Source organism: Girardinichthys multiradiatus, chromosome 21, assembly GCF_021462225.1.
Source record: "Girardinichthys multiradiatus isolate DD_20200921_A chromosome 21, DD_fGirMul_XY1, whole genome shotgun sequence".
NCBI classification, from domain to species: Eukaryota; Metazoa; Chordata; class Actinopteri; order Cyprinodontiformes; family Goodeidae; genus Girardinichthys; species Girardinichthys multiradiatus.
The window spans coordinates 17,715,565-17,730,719 of record NC_061813.1 but is presented as its reverse complement, the minus strand read 5'-3'; the positions used below and the strand labels follow the sequence as shown (position 1 = coordinate 17,730,719).

The following is a 15,155-nucleotide window of genomic DNA, read 5'->3' as shown; positions in this document are numbered from 1 at the left end:
AGGGAGGGAAACTTGGTTCATTCTAACTGAATGTGCAAGTGTGTGCCAAAAGAGAAGGTAGTTTAAGTCTCCCAAGAAAGGTGTACCATTACCTGCTGTGGAGAAAACAATCTAAAAACTACTTTAATACTAAGTTTTTACAAATCCAAATGTGATAAAAGGTAAAATTAGGAAAACTCAATCTTACTTTTATGAGTTCTAATGGATTTAGAAAAGCAACAACTTAATTAAAATAGGAAATAAAGTCCTAATTTCTCGGGTTTTTTGGGGGATTTTTTCTGCTAACTGCTATGGAAGCAGCAACACTGTAGAAACTTTTTGATACATTTTGTTGTTGGTAAACAAATTAAGATACACTGTAATATGTTATCTGGGGGTTGCATCTTATTATAAAAATCATGAGGAACAAATGATTTTTCCATGCTAATGTTAAAAGATAGATATGTCCTAATCAATATTCAAACACCACACAGTATACATTCCAATTTTAAAATCAGTACAGTCAGCAGCTATTGTGGTGCTCACCTGCATACATATCTAAACCAGTTGAAGTGTTTTCAGTGACGTTCATGCAAAAAAAAAAAACAAGTCATTTATCACTTTTTTATATTTATTGCATTATTATACGAAATAATGTAGATATGCAGCTCATTCTTGTGCAACAGCATATTCTCAATTGCCTGCTTTACATGCTCTACTGTATGTAAGCCACAAAATTGTGAGATTGAGGTTGGGTAAACATCAAAACTCCAGATTTATATATGAAAGACATTACCATTCCCACTGAATCAAACATTTTGTATGCAGTAAAGAACTTCTACATACAGCCTGACTACAGCTGTTTTTATGGTGAAAGCGGAGTGTGTAGGACTTACCTTTGCTTTAAAAGGCTACAAAATAGAAATGTACATGTTTAAGGCTAAGGTTCCTATCAGAATCTCACATACACTTAGCATGGGCGTGAATGTTATTCATTTTTAATAATGCATTTGAACTTTTTTTGGTGTTTTTGGTGCCTTCAGCAAAAAGTGAAACTTAGATGTGTCAGAGTTAGGCTTTCAAACCTAAGAACACTGCTGTAATGGTCAATAATATTGGAGGTAGCACCATGCTGAGGGTTGGTTTAGTTGCCAATGATACTGGTGCATGGCACAAAGTGGGTGGAACAGGAGAAGAAGGATTACTACCTCCAAAGTCTTCAACTCCACCTCAAATTAATAGTTAAGAGGATGAAACTAGGAGACAAACAGATGTACCAACAGGTCAAAGATCCAAAACACATCAAAACTGGTTTTGGAATGGATAAAGCAAGTTGACAATAATCTCAACCCCACAAAAAAATGTATGACCTTAGACCCTGGTTTCATGTCAGTGAACCATTTTAAATGAAAGTTTTTTTAAAAGTGGTCAAAAATCTAGCCAGAATTAAATGAAACCTTTGATGCCTACAAAAATGATTTAGGTAGTCTTTGATTTCCTGAAAGACTTAACTTTTAAGGTGGGGTCTATGTATATATTTGCGACTGTATTTACATTTTCAACCATCTGTTGATTATAAGAAAATGTGCCATAAATTCAGACTTGTGTACTCAATTCTTGGTCACTTTAATGTGTTCGTTGTAGAATCATTTATCCCTGAAAAACAGAAGGATTCAAATACATCTTTAAAAGTATGAAATTAATTTTGGATTCATTCATATGATTAGTGTAAGTAAAGTGTAAACATCAGCAAATGTCATAACAGTCCAGCTCAGGCTTGTTTTATTCTGAGCAGCTATGCTCATTACTACCTGTTGTCTTCCATAACACACTATTGCACACTAGAGACAAAACTCTTACCAGTAGCAGTAATGATTGGCCTTTGCTGTAGCAGCCTGATTCTTTCAAAATTAAATTTACATTTGCAGCAACACCTTAGTGGAGCCCTTTACAGTGATTATGGGTACAACAGTTAAACAGTGAAAAACATATCAGTAACAACAGTAAGCTTCTCCCTTGAGAGAATTATACATCAAACACATCCAAACATGATTAAATAAAAAAGGAGAAGAAAGAAATAGAAAGGTTTCAAAAACAAACAAATAGTAAAAAACATTTTGTTCTAGTTAAAGACTTTCACGCACTTTCAGGCACTACAATCCGTACATTATGCACATTGGATAATTTCAAATTGCTTCATTTTCCTTCACGACATCCTTCCATGAAGACGTGTATTTCTGTAAAATCAACATCAATAAGCATTAAAAATTATCTGCTTAAATTAAATTGCTGGTAATAATATAACTCTAGAAAACTTACAGAGAATAACAGACTTAAGAAGTCAAAAGAACGATGGGGGGAAAAACAAAACATATGAATCCTAAGTGTTTAAGTAGAAGCCAGCTGGACTTATTTTTTGAAAAAGAAGCAAGTAAAGTTGCCTTCTACTGTCCTGGACTGAATATCTTCACCAGCTTAAAATATATAAAGATTTAGTGTTGGTTTCAATGTGAAATGTGAAATAAGAAGAATGGGTAGCAAAAGATCAAGTCCATTGTTATGTTATAGTGGAAATATTTTTACAAGTCTTGTCTAGAATAGGCATTTGCATTTAGTATGAATACTAGAGCTCCAAGAAAAACACCCTTATCCAGACCTGAGATATATGATCACCAACATCTGGTATATAACAGTTTTATATCTGTTATAAATATTCAACACACAAACACAGCAGTACTCTAACAGATCTCTCCCACATTAAATTATTTAAGGGTTCTGAGGGAAAAATTAAATCAACTCTCTTTTATTCTGCAATTTTTTTCTTTTCTCACTATCACTCTGTGGCACTGTTTTCTTTTACTTTCAGCATGTCTGTCTCGTTATTCACATTGTGTGCCTAAGAAAAAAATGTTTGGGTGTATTATCTTTGCACAACACCACATCAATTTTAGCCATCTAAATATACTTTAGATTTTAACAACTCACATGTTGCAGTGTTGCATCAACACTGCAACATTTAAGGCAACTTTGTTTTGATTATGGCCATATTTTAGCAATAATGTGGTCTGTTTAAGTTAGAGAATCAAGACAAAACAATCAGAGACTTCTTCAGTATTTTTTGAGTTACCGCAGCAAGCACGGTCTTGAGTGTGAGGACCACCTCAGGTCCCGAGAAAGGATGGTTCCTAGGAACCGGAAGTGATCTACACCAGACATGGTGTTGTTGAGGATGGTGAGGGGAGGCTGTGTGGGGTGTCCACCATCGTTTGAGGGGGTTAAGCTCCAGGTGGTTCTGACTGCACCAGTGGACCAACCAATCCACCTCTTGTTAGTATGCAGACTCATCACTGTCCTGGAACAAACCAATAACAGAGGATTGTTCCAGGACAAGATGCTCCCCAACCTCACCCGCTGCTGCCGGTCAGTCAGGAAGCTGGTGATCCACTGACAGGTGGAGGCCGGCACTGTGAGCTGGGTGAACCTCTGGTGGAGGTCGTCTTGGTTAACGGAGTTGAAGATCAAGCAAAGTCTACAAAAAGGATCCTGGCGTACAGTACACACCAAAGGTTTGGACACACCTTCTCATTCAAAGAGTTGTCTTTATTTTCATGACTATGAATATTGTAGCTTCACACTGAAGGCATCAGAACTATGAATTAACACATGTGGAATTATGTACTGAACAAAAAAGTGTGAAACAACTGAAAATATGTCTTATATTCTAGGTTCTTCAAAGTAGCCACCTTTTGCTTTGATTACTTCTACGCACCCTCTTGGCATTCTGTTGATGAGCTTCAAGAGGTAGTCACCTGAAATGGTTTTCACTTCACTGGAGTGCCCTGTCAGGTTTAATAAGGGGGATTTCAAGCCTTATAAATGGGGTTGGGACCATCAGTTGTGTTGTGCAGGAGGTGGATACAGTACACAGCTGATAGTCCTACTGAATAGACTGTTAGAATTTGTATTATGGCAAGAAAAAGCAGCTAAGTAAAGAAAAACGAGTGGCCATCATTAATTTAAGAAATTAAGGTCAGTCAGTCCGAACAATTGGGAAAACTTTGAAAGTGTCCCCAAGTGCAGTCGCAAAAACCATCAAGCGCTACAAAGAAACTGGCACACATAAGGACCGCCCCAAGAAAGGAACACCAAGAGTCACCTCTGCTGCGGACGATAAGTTCATCCAAGTCACCAACCTCAGAAATCGCAGGTTAACAGCAGCTCAGATTAGAGAACAGGTCAATGCCACACAGAGTTCTAGCAGCAGACACATCTCTAGAACAACGGTTAAGAGGAGACTGTGTGAATCAGGCATTCATGGTAAAATAGCTGCTATGAAACCACTGCTGAGGACAGGCAACAAGCAGAAGAGACTTGTTTGGGCTAAAGAACACAAGGAATGGACATTAGACCAGTGGAAATCTGTGCTTTGGTCTGATGAGTCCAAGTTTGAGATCTTTGGTTCCAACCACCGTGTCTTTGTGCAGCGCAGAAGAGGTGAACAGACGGACTCTACATGCCTGGTTCCCACCATTAAGCATGGAGGAGGAGGTGTGATGGTGTGGGGGTGCTTTGCTGGTGACACTGTTGGGGATTTATTCAAAATTGAAGGCATACTGAACCAGCATGGCTACCACAGCATCTTGCAGCGGCATGCTATTCCATCCGGTTAGTGTTTAGTTGGACCATCATTTATTTTTCAACAGGACAATGACCCCAAACACACCTCCAGGATGTGTAAGGGCTATTTGACCAAGAAGGAGAGTGATTGGGTGCTGCGCCAGATGACCTGGCCTCCACAGTCACCAGACCTGAACCCAATCGAGATGGTTTGGGGTGAGCTGGACCGCAGAGTGAAGGCAAAAGGGCCAACAAGTGCTAAGCATCTCTGGGGACTCCTTCAAGACTGTTGGAAAACCATTTCAGGTGACTACCTCTTGAAGCTCATCAACAGAATGCCAAGAGGGTGCGGAGCAGTAATCACAGCAAAAGGTGGCTACTTTGAAGAACCTAGAACATAAGACATATTTTCAGTTGTTTCACACTTTTTTGTTCAGTATATAACTCCACATGTGTTAATTCATAGTTTTGATGCCTTCAGTGTGAAGCTACAATATTCATAGTCATGAAAATAAAGAAAACTCTTTGAATGAGAAGGTGTGTCCAAACCTTTGGTGTGTACTGTACATCGCTGGGTGGTCAAGCTGGTGCAGGATGAAGTGTAGTCCCAGACTGACTGCATCATCTACCGACCTGTTTGCCCAGTAAGGAAACTGCAAGGGGTCCAGCAGGGGGCCTACGGTGTCCTTCAGATGCATGAACACCAGACCATCGAAGAATTTCATTACCACAGGCATCAGGGTGACATGTCTAAAGTCATTTAACCCCGTGATAGTGCATTTCTTGGGGACTGGGATGTAGCATTTAAAGCACACGAGATCTCACATAACTCTAGAGATTTGTTAAAGATCTGAGTGAAGATGGAGGCCAACTGGTCAGCGCAGGCTCTCAGGCATAGGGGGAAGACATTGTCAGATCCTGGAGCCTTCTTGATGTTTTGACACTGGAAAAGCCTATTTACATCTTCCTCAGAGATATTAAATCCAGGCAGCGGGTCTGAGGAGAGGGGGGAGGGGGGTTGGTGCATGAGGAACATACAGGTCCTTCTCAAAATATTAGCATATTGTGATAAAGTTCATTATTTTGCATAGTCATGATGAAAATTTAACATTCATATATTTTAGATTCATTGCACACTAACTGAAATATTTCAGGTCTTTTATTGTCTTAATATGGATGATTTTGGCATACAGCTCATGAAAACCCAAAATTCCTATCTCACAAAATTAGCATATTTCATCCGACCAAGAAAATAAGTGTTTTTAATACAAAAAACATCAACCTTCAAATAATCATGTACAGTTATGCACTCAATACTTGGTCGGGAATCCTTTTGCAGAAATGACTGCTTCAATGCGGCGTGGCATGGAGGCAATCAGCCTGTGGCACTGCTGAGGTCTTATGGAGGCCCATGATGCTTCGATAGCGGCCTTTAGCTCATCCAGAGTGTTGGGTCTTGAGTCTCTCAACGTTCTCTTCACAATATCTCACAGATTCTCTATGGGATTCAGGTCAGGAGAGTTGGCAGGCCAATTGAGCACAGTGATACCATGGTCACTAAACCATTTACCAGTGGTTTTGGCACTGTGAGCAGGTGCCAGGTCGTGCTGAAAAATGAAATCTTCATCTCCATAAAGCTTTTCAGCAGATGGAAGCATGAAGTGCTCCAAAATCTCCTGATAGCTAGCTGCATTGACCCTGCCCTTGATAAAACACAGTGGACCAACACCAGCAGCTGACACGGCACCCAGACCATCACTGACTGTGGGTACTTGACAATGGACTTCTGGCATTTTGGCATTTCCTTCTCCCCAGTCTTCCTCCAGACTCTGGCACCTTGATTTCCGAATGACATGCAGAATTTGCTTTCATCCGAAAAAAGTACTTTGGACCACTGAACAACAGTCCAGTGCTGCTTCTCTGTAGCCCAGGTCAGGCGCTTCTGCCGCTGTTTCTGGTTCAAAAGTGGCTTGACCTGGGGAATGCGGCACCTGTAGCCCATTTCCTGCACACGCCTGTGCACGGTGGCTCTGGATGTTTCTACTCCAGACTCAGTCCACTGCTTCCGCAGGTCCCCCAAGGTCTGGAATCGGCCCTTCTCCACACTCTTCCTTAGGGTCCGGTCACCTATTCTCGTTGTGCAGCGTTTTCTGCCACACTTTTTCCTTCCCACAGACCTCCCACTGAGGTGCCTTGATACAGCACTCTGGGAACAGCCTATTCGTTCAGAAATTTATTTCTGTGTCTTACCCTCTTGCTTGAGGGTGTCAATAGTGGCCTTCTGGACAGCAGTCAGGTCGGCAGTCTTACCCATGATTGGGGTTTTGAGTGATGAACCAGGCTGGGAGTTTTAAAGGCCTCAGGAATCTTTTGCAGGTGTTTAGAGTTAACTCGTTGATTCAGATGATTAGGTTCATAGCTCGTTTAGAGACCCTTTTAATGATATGCTAATTTTGTGAGATAGGAATTTTGGGTTTTCATGAGCTGTATGCCAAAATCATCCGTATTAAGACAATAAAAGACCTGAAATATTTCAGTTAGTGTGCAATGAATCTAAAATATATGAATGTTAAATTTTCATCATGACATTATGGAAAATAATTAACTTTATCACAATATGCTAAGGACCTGTATGTGTTTGAATACAATGTCGACAAGTTGGTGCAGTAGAAGCAGTTAAGGTCATCTGCCAGGTGTCTGCCAGACAAGGGTTCTGCTTAGGGTAGCGGCATGGGCTCTTGTAAGTGAGGTTTTCAAACTATTCCAAACTGGATCCAGGTCGTTAGCTGAGAAGCTGTTTTTTAGCTTCTCGCTGTAGCTTCTCTTAGCTGCCCTGATCTGTCTTTTATTGGTCAGTTTGTTCCTAGACTGCTTATACATCCACGCAACTTCTTTAGATTTGATGTGAACCATAGTTGTTGTGGTATGTGTTATTAGTCTTGGTCTGCACTTCACAAAAACTGTTGTATGATGTCACAGCTTCAGTGAACTGGTTTAGATCATAGAATGAAACAGTGCAATCTGTTCAGTCAAAGCAGGCCTGCAACATGTGCCTCAGTCCACTTTCTAACTGTCCTAACCACAGATATAGAATTCATGAATTATAAGGTTAATTTATATCAACTACTGAAGTTAGTAAATTCATTTAATACCGACTGACTGATGAGTGCACTTACATTCTGTATTCTACACTTAGGGTTAAAGTTCATAAGGCAGGAGCATTCTCAGCTGTCTGTTAGTTAGGCACAGCAAAATACATTGAATATTGAAGGTAAATACCCACTTCACAAAATGAAACACAGCTTTGAATAATTCTAAGTACTTATTTTCCAAATTAGTAGCTATTATGAATCCGTTCCCTACAATTTATGGTTGACAAACATATCAGGTGCAAAAGACATAATTCTTAATATTTTGTATGGTTTAGAATATACTATATCTAATATAATATAGGAGGTATGTATTACCTCTGAAAGCTGTTTATAATGAAACACTTTCATATATTTTTATATAGGATCAGCATTAAAACCCATCTCACCACTTTACTCATACTGCCAAAAGGACCGGTATTAGAGTAGTCAGTAGAGGAGCCTAATGCAGACAGGATGCAGGCAGAATTATTTTTGTGGTGATTTATCAAAAGAACATAGGAAAATAAATAACAAACTGAAAACACATAGAATACCCCAAGAAGAGTCAGGAAACAGAAACAGTGGAGCCATGGGGACAACAAAACAGCAACAGCACGCAGTGACTGAAAGCTGGAGGCTTGATGAGTGGTGATTAGTGACATGGAAGACTGGTGAGTGAGTATACTGAGGTGCTGCAGCTATAAGAGGCCAGGAACAGGCCCAACTGAGGAAAAATGAAAAACAAAGAAGTTAACAATACAAAGAGACACAAGAAAAATAGAAAGAATATGAAAAAACCTTAACATAAAAAATGGACATCTATAAGACATAAAAATTCAAATTGTCCAAAAAGGTTACCCATAGTGATTAGTTTTGTACCCCAGTCCATTTAATGACTGGATTATATCTCAGAAAAATTATAAAAATATAATTATAGTGTTATATCTTGCTACTAGTCATTTTGTTTTCTTTTCAGCTGTTTTTTTATTCTCAACTTCAGTTAAACTACAAAATGTGTGCATTTGTTTCAAACTAAATAATTTAAATGTTGTATTAGTACATCACAGAAACACAAATAAATCACTAGTGGAATTTTCCATGAGGTCAAGAAAAAGAAAGAATGTGTATCAGGAAAGTTTAAAGCCCATTTGAAGCCAAAACAATATGATATGGCTTAAAACGTTTGTGAATTTGAATGTTCCAGTTGGATAGAACATAGTCAGTTGCATAGATTGATACATATACATGCAATGGTAAAGTTTTCACTAGCTTTTAAAAATTTGGAAGACAATGGTATTGGGTTCATGCTCAGTCAGTGCGGGTTTAGCAAGAGACAAAATGTCATTTGGAAAATGTCACTGCTTAAATGGCAATGCAGCTCTCTGCGCCTCTGTGTGTGTGTCGATTTGTGTGTGTGTGTGTGTGTGTGTGTGTGTGTGTGTGTGTGTGTGTGTGTGTGTGTGTGTGTGTGTGTGTGTGTGTGTGTTCCTGTCTTGGCATCACAGTGAGAACCATTTTCCCGATTTCACCATCAAATTGAGGACCATTTGTACCAAAGTGAGGACATGTTGCTGGTCCTCACGACCTATTTTGCTAACGGTTAGGTTTAGGACTAAGGTGTGAATTGACTTTAGGTTAAGGTTAGGGTTAGGCATGCACTGGTAATAGTTAGGTTTAGGGTTATTGTCAGGGTTAGGGCATAGAAAGGGTTGAAAATGACTGAAAATCAATGGAAGTCAATGGGAGTCAACACATGGTCCTCACTACATATAGCAAAACAAGAGTGTGTGTGTGTGTGTGTGTGTGTGTGTGTGTGTGTGTGTGTGTGTGTGTGTGTGTGTGTGTGTGTGAATAACAATGGGTGCTCACTTTTATCCCATAGCAGACAGAGTAGGTAACTATAAAGTATAACCTTCTCTGTGGAGAAACACTAGTATTCAAATTTTGTAGTAACATACTGAACAGCCAAAACATTTTTTTTACATTTACTGCATATTTTGACATTTCTGAGTATTTTTGATTTGAGATTCCTGATATGCTTGTTGAAATTTGACTAGAATAAAGTTAGCAACCTTACGCATGTCCAAATAAAGATCACAGAAAGGACTGAAAGGGTTTAGGGAGAAATAATATATATTTTAGAGATAGTTTAATATTTTAACTAAAAAAGGTGGTGGCAGCCTTTTAAAAATGTCTTTAGATCAGAAGACCACAATTTTGAATTCCTCCAACCAGTAGAAAAAACCTTGCCAAAGAAAACAGAATGTGCAAACACTCTTTTTCAAGACTTGCTAGGGCACAGCCCTAGGGTAGGACATTCGCTCCCTTTACCTTCCGGTACAGTAACTCTGACATGAAATGTGGCTAGTGCATAAATGTGAGGAACTGTGATTCTACAAAAGAACAAGCATGGCCGCAAAAAATCTTCAGTGGAAAATGGATTTAAAACCCAGTTACTCAATCAGTACACTTCTAAGGACTTCCATGTCAGCGTATTCCGAGTGTGCCCTCCATCTCCACAGCATAATGTGGCAGAGGACCTCAGAGCAGCCTCAAAGGTCATCCTTCCACCAGAAGTCACAAGCAGTTGTTTTGATAGATTAGTTGGTGCAAATACATTGAAATCTTTGCCATCCTTTGTAGGCTCATCTGTATACTGTTTGTCTACACAGGAAAATGCAGATACACCATGTCTAAAATGAACCCAGTCACTGTGGGTTCAAGAGTTTAAATGTTTACATGCATTTCTACATGATAATTATGCATGTGTTTGTAAGTGGTTTTTGTAGTGGTTTCCCCGCTTGGATTACTTATGCGTTACTGCACTTGAATTTTATTTCATAAAAAAAAAATGCATGTGCTTGAGTTTATATGGGTGTTTATGCATGTGTATGAAAAACGTAATATGTTTCAAGGTACTTCCAGGGATTATTTGTGCACACATGTCAGATACAGTATGTAAATCCCAAAGCATAAACTAAAGTGACAAGCATGGAGATTATAAATATAGTTATATATTACACACAAACCCTTGGGCTAAGTTTCAAGATAGATAAAGGGCTTAACAAGCCTGTCTGTTAGCTTCTTCATTTGAAATTCATCCATACAATTAAAATCAAGCTTTTGCTTACTTAACAAAGCAAACGTGTGGGCTCCATGTATTGCAAATCCACAGGAACACAATGGTACCTAGAAATATGAGAGAAATATCAAGCCAAATGAAGTAAAATGGTATATTTCACTAAGCGCTTACAGTCAAATGGCTTTGCCAAAGTAAATGATGCTTTAACTGCCTACTTCCCTCAATCTAACTCTTTAGTTTGAAAACAGGATGACAATAAGTTCAGCTAGTTGTCATATCAAAATGTAAATTGTCTATTTATTATCATTCAAATGCAGAAGTCAGTTGAGGAGCAATCATTATTGTGAACACAATTGCCATTTACATCAGGCCTTAATCCTCCCTAGACTCTGTTTTGGCTGATTATCTCTTTGCGTCAGCAACTACAATGATTTCAACGATATATGCAGGAGACCCTGGCCTCATACATGCAGCACATTTTTTTTTCTATGTGCAAGACACAATGCTTGTCAAAGTGTAATTCAGTTCAATTCAAGCTTTCACATATTGCCAAATTACAGCAATTATAGCAAATGTCATCCTAAGGTACTTAAGACCCAGTTCATATCCAGGTATGCAGAATCCAATATAGTCTAAATTCAGTGCAGCACTGTTGCCTTGCAGCAAGAAGGTCCTGGGTTTGACTCCCGGCCGGCGGTCTTTCTGCATGGAGTTTGAATGTTCTCCCCGTGCATGCGTGGGTTCTCACCGGGTACTCCGGTTTCCTCCCACAGTCCAAAGACATGCCTGTTAGGTTAATTGGTCTCTCCAAATTGCCCTTAGGTGTGTGAATGAGTTTGTGCATGGTTGTTTGTGTGTTGCCCTGCGATGGACTAGCAACCAGTCCAGGGTCTACCTGGACTGGCTGCCCATAGACTGCTGGAAATAGGCACCAGCTTCCCCGCAACCCACTATCGAAGAAACGGTATAGAAAATGACTGACTGACTATTTTGTATTTTAAGGAAAAATCTCACTGAGTGAAAATTTTGATGTTTCAAGCTGACCTGTGTACCCCAGGGCTGTACACTCGCAAGTTAATATGCTCAGTCTTTAACTCTAAGGATAAGATGATATGATCCAAGACTGATGTATACATGTTATGGTGATTTCTGAGTTGGACCGAAACTAAATGATATTGAAATGATGCAAAAAATCCTGAATGCAAATTTGCCTATTTCCTTTCTGCCCACAGAGTTTTGCATATGCAAATATTTTTAAAGAGGTTGTAAAGCTAGATTAAGAACCTTGAAAATTTTTTAAATTCATGTGGCTCAAGTGTGGCCTATTTAACACATACATTTTCTTCTTAATCAGTTTGATTAGTTTCTTTGAACCACTGACTGTGATGCCACTGACCCAACAGGTTGCAGCAAACCAAACAGCACTCCCAACCAGAAACCTACAAAGTAAAAAAAAAACAAGTTTGCTGCAGAACCTTTTTAAAGAAGCGCTGCCTGCTCTGGTCCCTCTTGCAAACAAACTGGTGTAATTTTCTGATTTTTGCTCAGATAAACACAAAGCTGAGTTAGTGATATTTCCTCCAGCGCTTTCTCATTTTTCAATAAAATGAAGAGTTGCCACATTTTTACAAAAAAAAAAAATGCATAACAATTTTCTTTTTTAGAAATAAGAGACTTTCTCTTAGTAACCCCTTATATAGCAGGCATACCAGATCAGTCTCCATATAGCATTACTGTGAAGGACATTTACACATCACATGCTATGTGAAACACTCAAGATCTAAAACATTGGTTTTGTATTGCTGTCATTTCTCTAAACATGCCAGTTTGTTTTTAAAGTTTTCTATTTGTGAATAACTCTTACTATACACTCTCTTTCAATAAACTGTTTGCAAATAACTTTAAGTTTGTTTTCCAAATTAAAGAAAATTTCAATGTACTCTATTATTCTCTAATTGCACGTTTGTACTCTAGCATTTTATTAACACACACATGAAAGCACCAGACCAGTAACCTGCTGAAACGTCTGCCTTAAATAAGTTTCTGCTGATCAGTTAAACAAAAGCAAAAACTAAGTGTGCATTTACTGCACAATGGTCATGTTGCACTCTTTCCCACATTCTTTGTCAGAGATAAATCTGACAGTGTATGTTTGTGTTTGTAGTAGGTTGCATTTTTCTGATTTTGAAGTTTATTGAGGAGCAGGTAACTTCTTGTTATGTCCATGTAAATAAAAGCAAAACACAGATTTCCCTCAGTAAGATCATTCTGTTGTTTGCTTATTGGTACTAAACACAACAACAAAAATATTGTCTACAATGCGATATTCTTAAATGGGAAATTGACCTTGTTGCCCTTACATCACATGTCATTAAAAGTCCTTTCACAATCTCCTGCTGTTTGCTTATAGCTGTGAAACAGAGGTTGAAGACACAATCATATACTGTTTCAATAAACCAGATGTCAGTTTTTGAGGATCATGTTCTTATATTTCTCCAGTGCATTTAAAACAGTTCACCCTGATTTACAATGTCAGAAACTCCAGAATACACACATGGATGCCTCCACATTCTCATAGATTAATGACTATCGGACAACCAGAGACTGAGTACAGAAAACTGGGGAACCACTTTCTAGCATAGAATGGGAACAATCATCCCATCTTCAATGGGAAAATGAAAAAGAGATTATTATAGATTTTAGGAGAAGCAGTAATATATCAAACACTGTGATTGTCATGGGGGAAGAGGTAGTGGTGGTGGATGATTTTAAATACTTTAGTGTTCACATAGACAAAGGATTTGGCCAGAGATGCAGCAATGATGTCTACGAGAACAGACAGGGCAGATTTTCCAGTAGTCTGCTCTGCAGAATGCATATGTGCGGTTGGCATAGCAACATTAGAGCCAGAGACTTACAAGAAGTACACAAGTTTAAAAAGACTTTCTGTGTTATTGGGGCTGTGCTGGAGCCTCTACAACTGATTGTGCAAAAAAAAAAAGAATGCTTCCTAAGTGTAGAAACATACCAGACACCCTTGAGCATCCTTTTCAGAAATCAACAACTACCGGTATGTCTCTTCACTCAGAAGCATTTTAAGATCCACTGCAAGTTAGAATGCAACAGGAGATTCTCTGACACAGCTATAAATATCTCTAATGACTCAACCTAGATATTGAGATCTCCCACAGTGTCTTGAAATGAAATAAAATGTATACATTTAATTAAACTAAATTGACATGGCTGGTACCTTTATTTGGATCATTTCAGCATTTCCCAATCTCATTTTAAGCATCACAATTTTCTTTAATGTGATTACTTGCAATCAAATTGCTATATACTCAGACAAGCACTGTCATATGTTGCTTTATGTCAAATTTTTCAAGCACATCTTTTGAGCAGACATTTTCATTTGTGGGTTGTGCATATAAACAGAGATGCTCTCGGAGTTACTGACCTCCACCTTCTAATTGGCAACAGAGAAGCTGTCACAGGGTGGAATAAGGGCACTGTAGCCATGTCATCTCATTAGCAAAAGAGAAAGTGATGAAAAACCAAGGAGAGGGTGCAAGAGCAAAGCACAGCAGAAGAATAAATGTGGTGTTTTTAAGAGCACATTGATTTACTCAACAATGAATATATGCAAAAAAATGAAAGACCACAAAAACCATGACAAATGCTCAAACATACTGTATGTGCACATATGCCTAAACGTTATAAAGTTATAAAACAATTGATGTATTTCCATCTTTATTATGTTCAGTGAACCACATATAAAACATTGCTATATTTTTCCTTATATTGCATTACCACTGAGAAACAACAATAAAGCAAATTATCAACATTAGCTCTACAGCAGTCTTGTCCAAGGAAACACATGTACACTGTATGCTGATAAAAACAATATTGATTTAATCTTTAGGGTATCATTCAGTCATAACGGTTAAAGTTATCATAGGAATCCAGATATTATATATTAGTGTCTATCAATAACACCAGTACTGATACTGAATGTGTGTGCATGTGTGTGGATGTTGTTAACAGTCAAATTCTTTCCCCTTTTGGCAATGCATCATTAGGTAGAAACATGGTTCCCGGCCCCCCCTCTGAGAAAAATGAAGGCTAGAGGGAAGTGATGGGAGAAATGATAGAAGATGACAGAGGCAGAATGATTAAAAAAGATGAAAATAAAGGGGAGGAAAAACTGCAGTGGATGACAGCAGGGGGATTATGTAAACAGATCAGATGCAAGAAAGCAAAACAAAAAGAAGCCTGGCATAAACCAAAAATACACCTGGAGAGTAAGCAGCAAAAGTGGAAAGCAACTTGACTTTTTCATGTTATTC

The 15,155-nt window shown here is 38.6% G+C and overlaps 1 protein-coding gene across 7 annotated transcripts in view; it reads right to left on the bottom strand.

The window, feature by feature from the left end:
- ctnnd2a (catenin (cadherin-associated protein), delta 2a) overlaps window positions 1-15,155 on the bottom strand; it is a 363,719-nt gene that overhangs the window by 236,932 nt on the left and 111,632 nt on the right. The window lies entirely within an intron of this gene.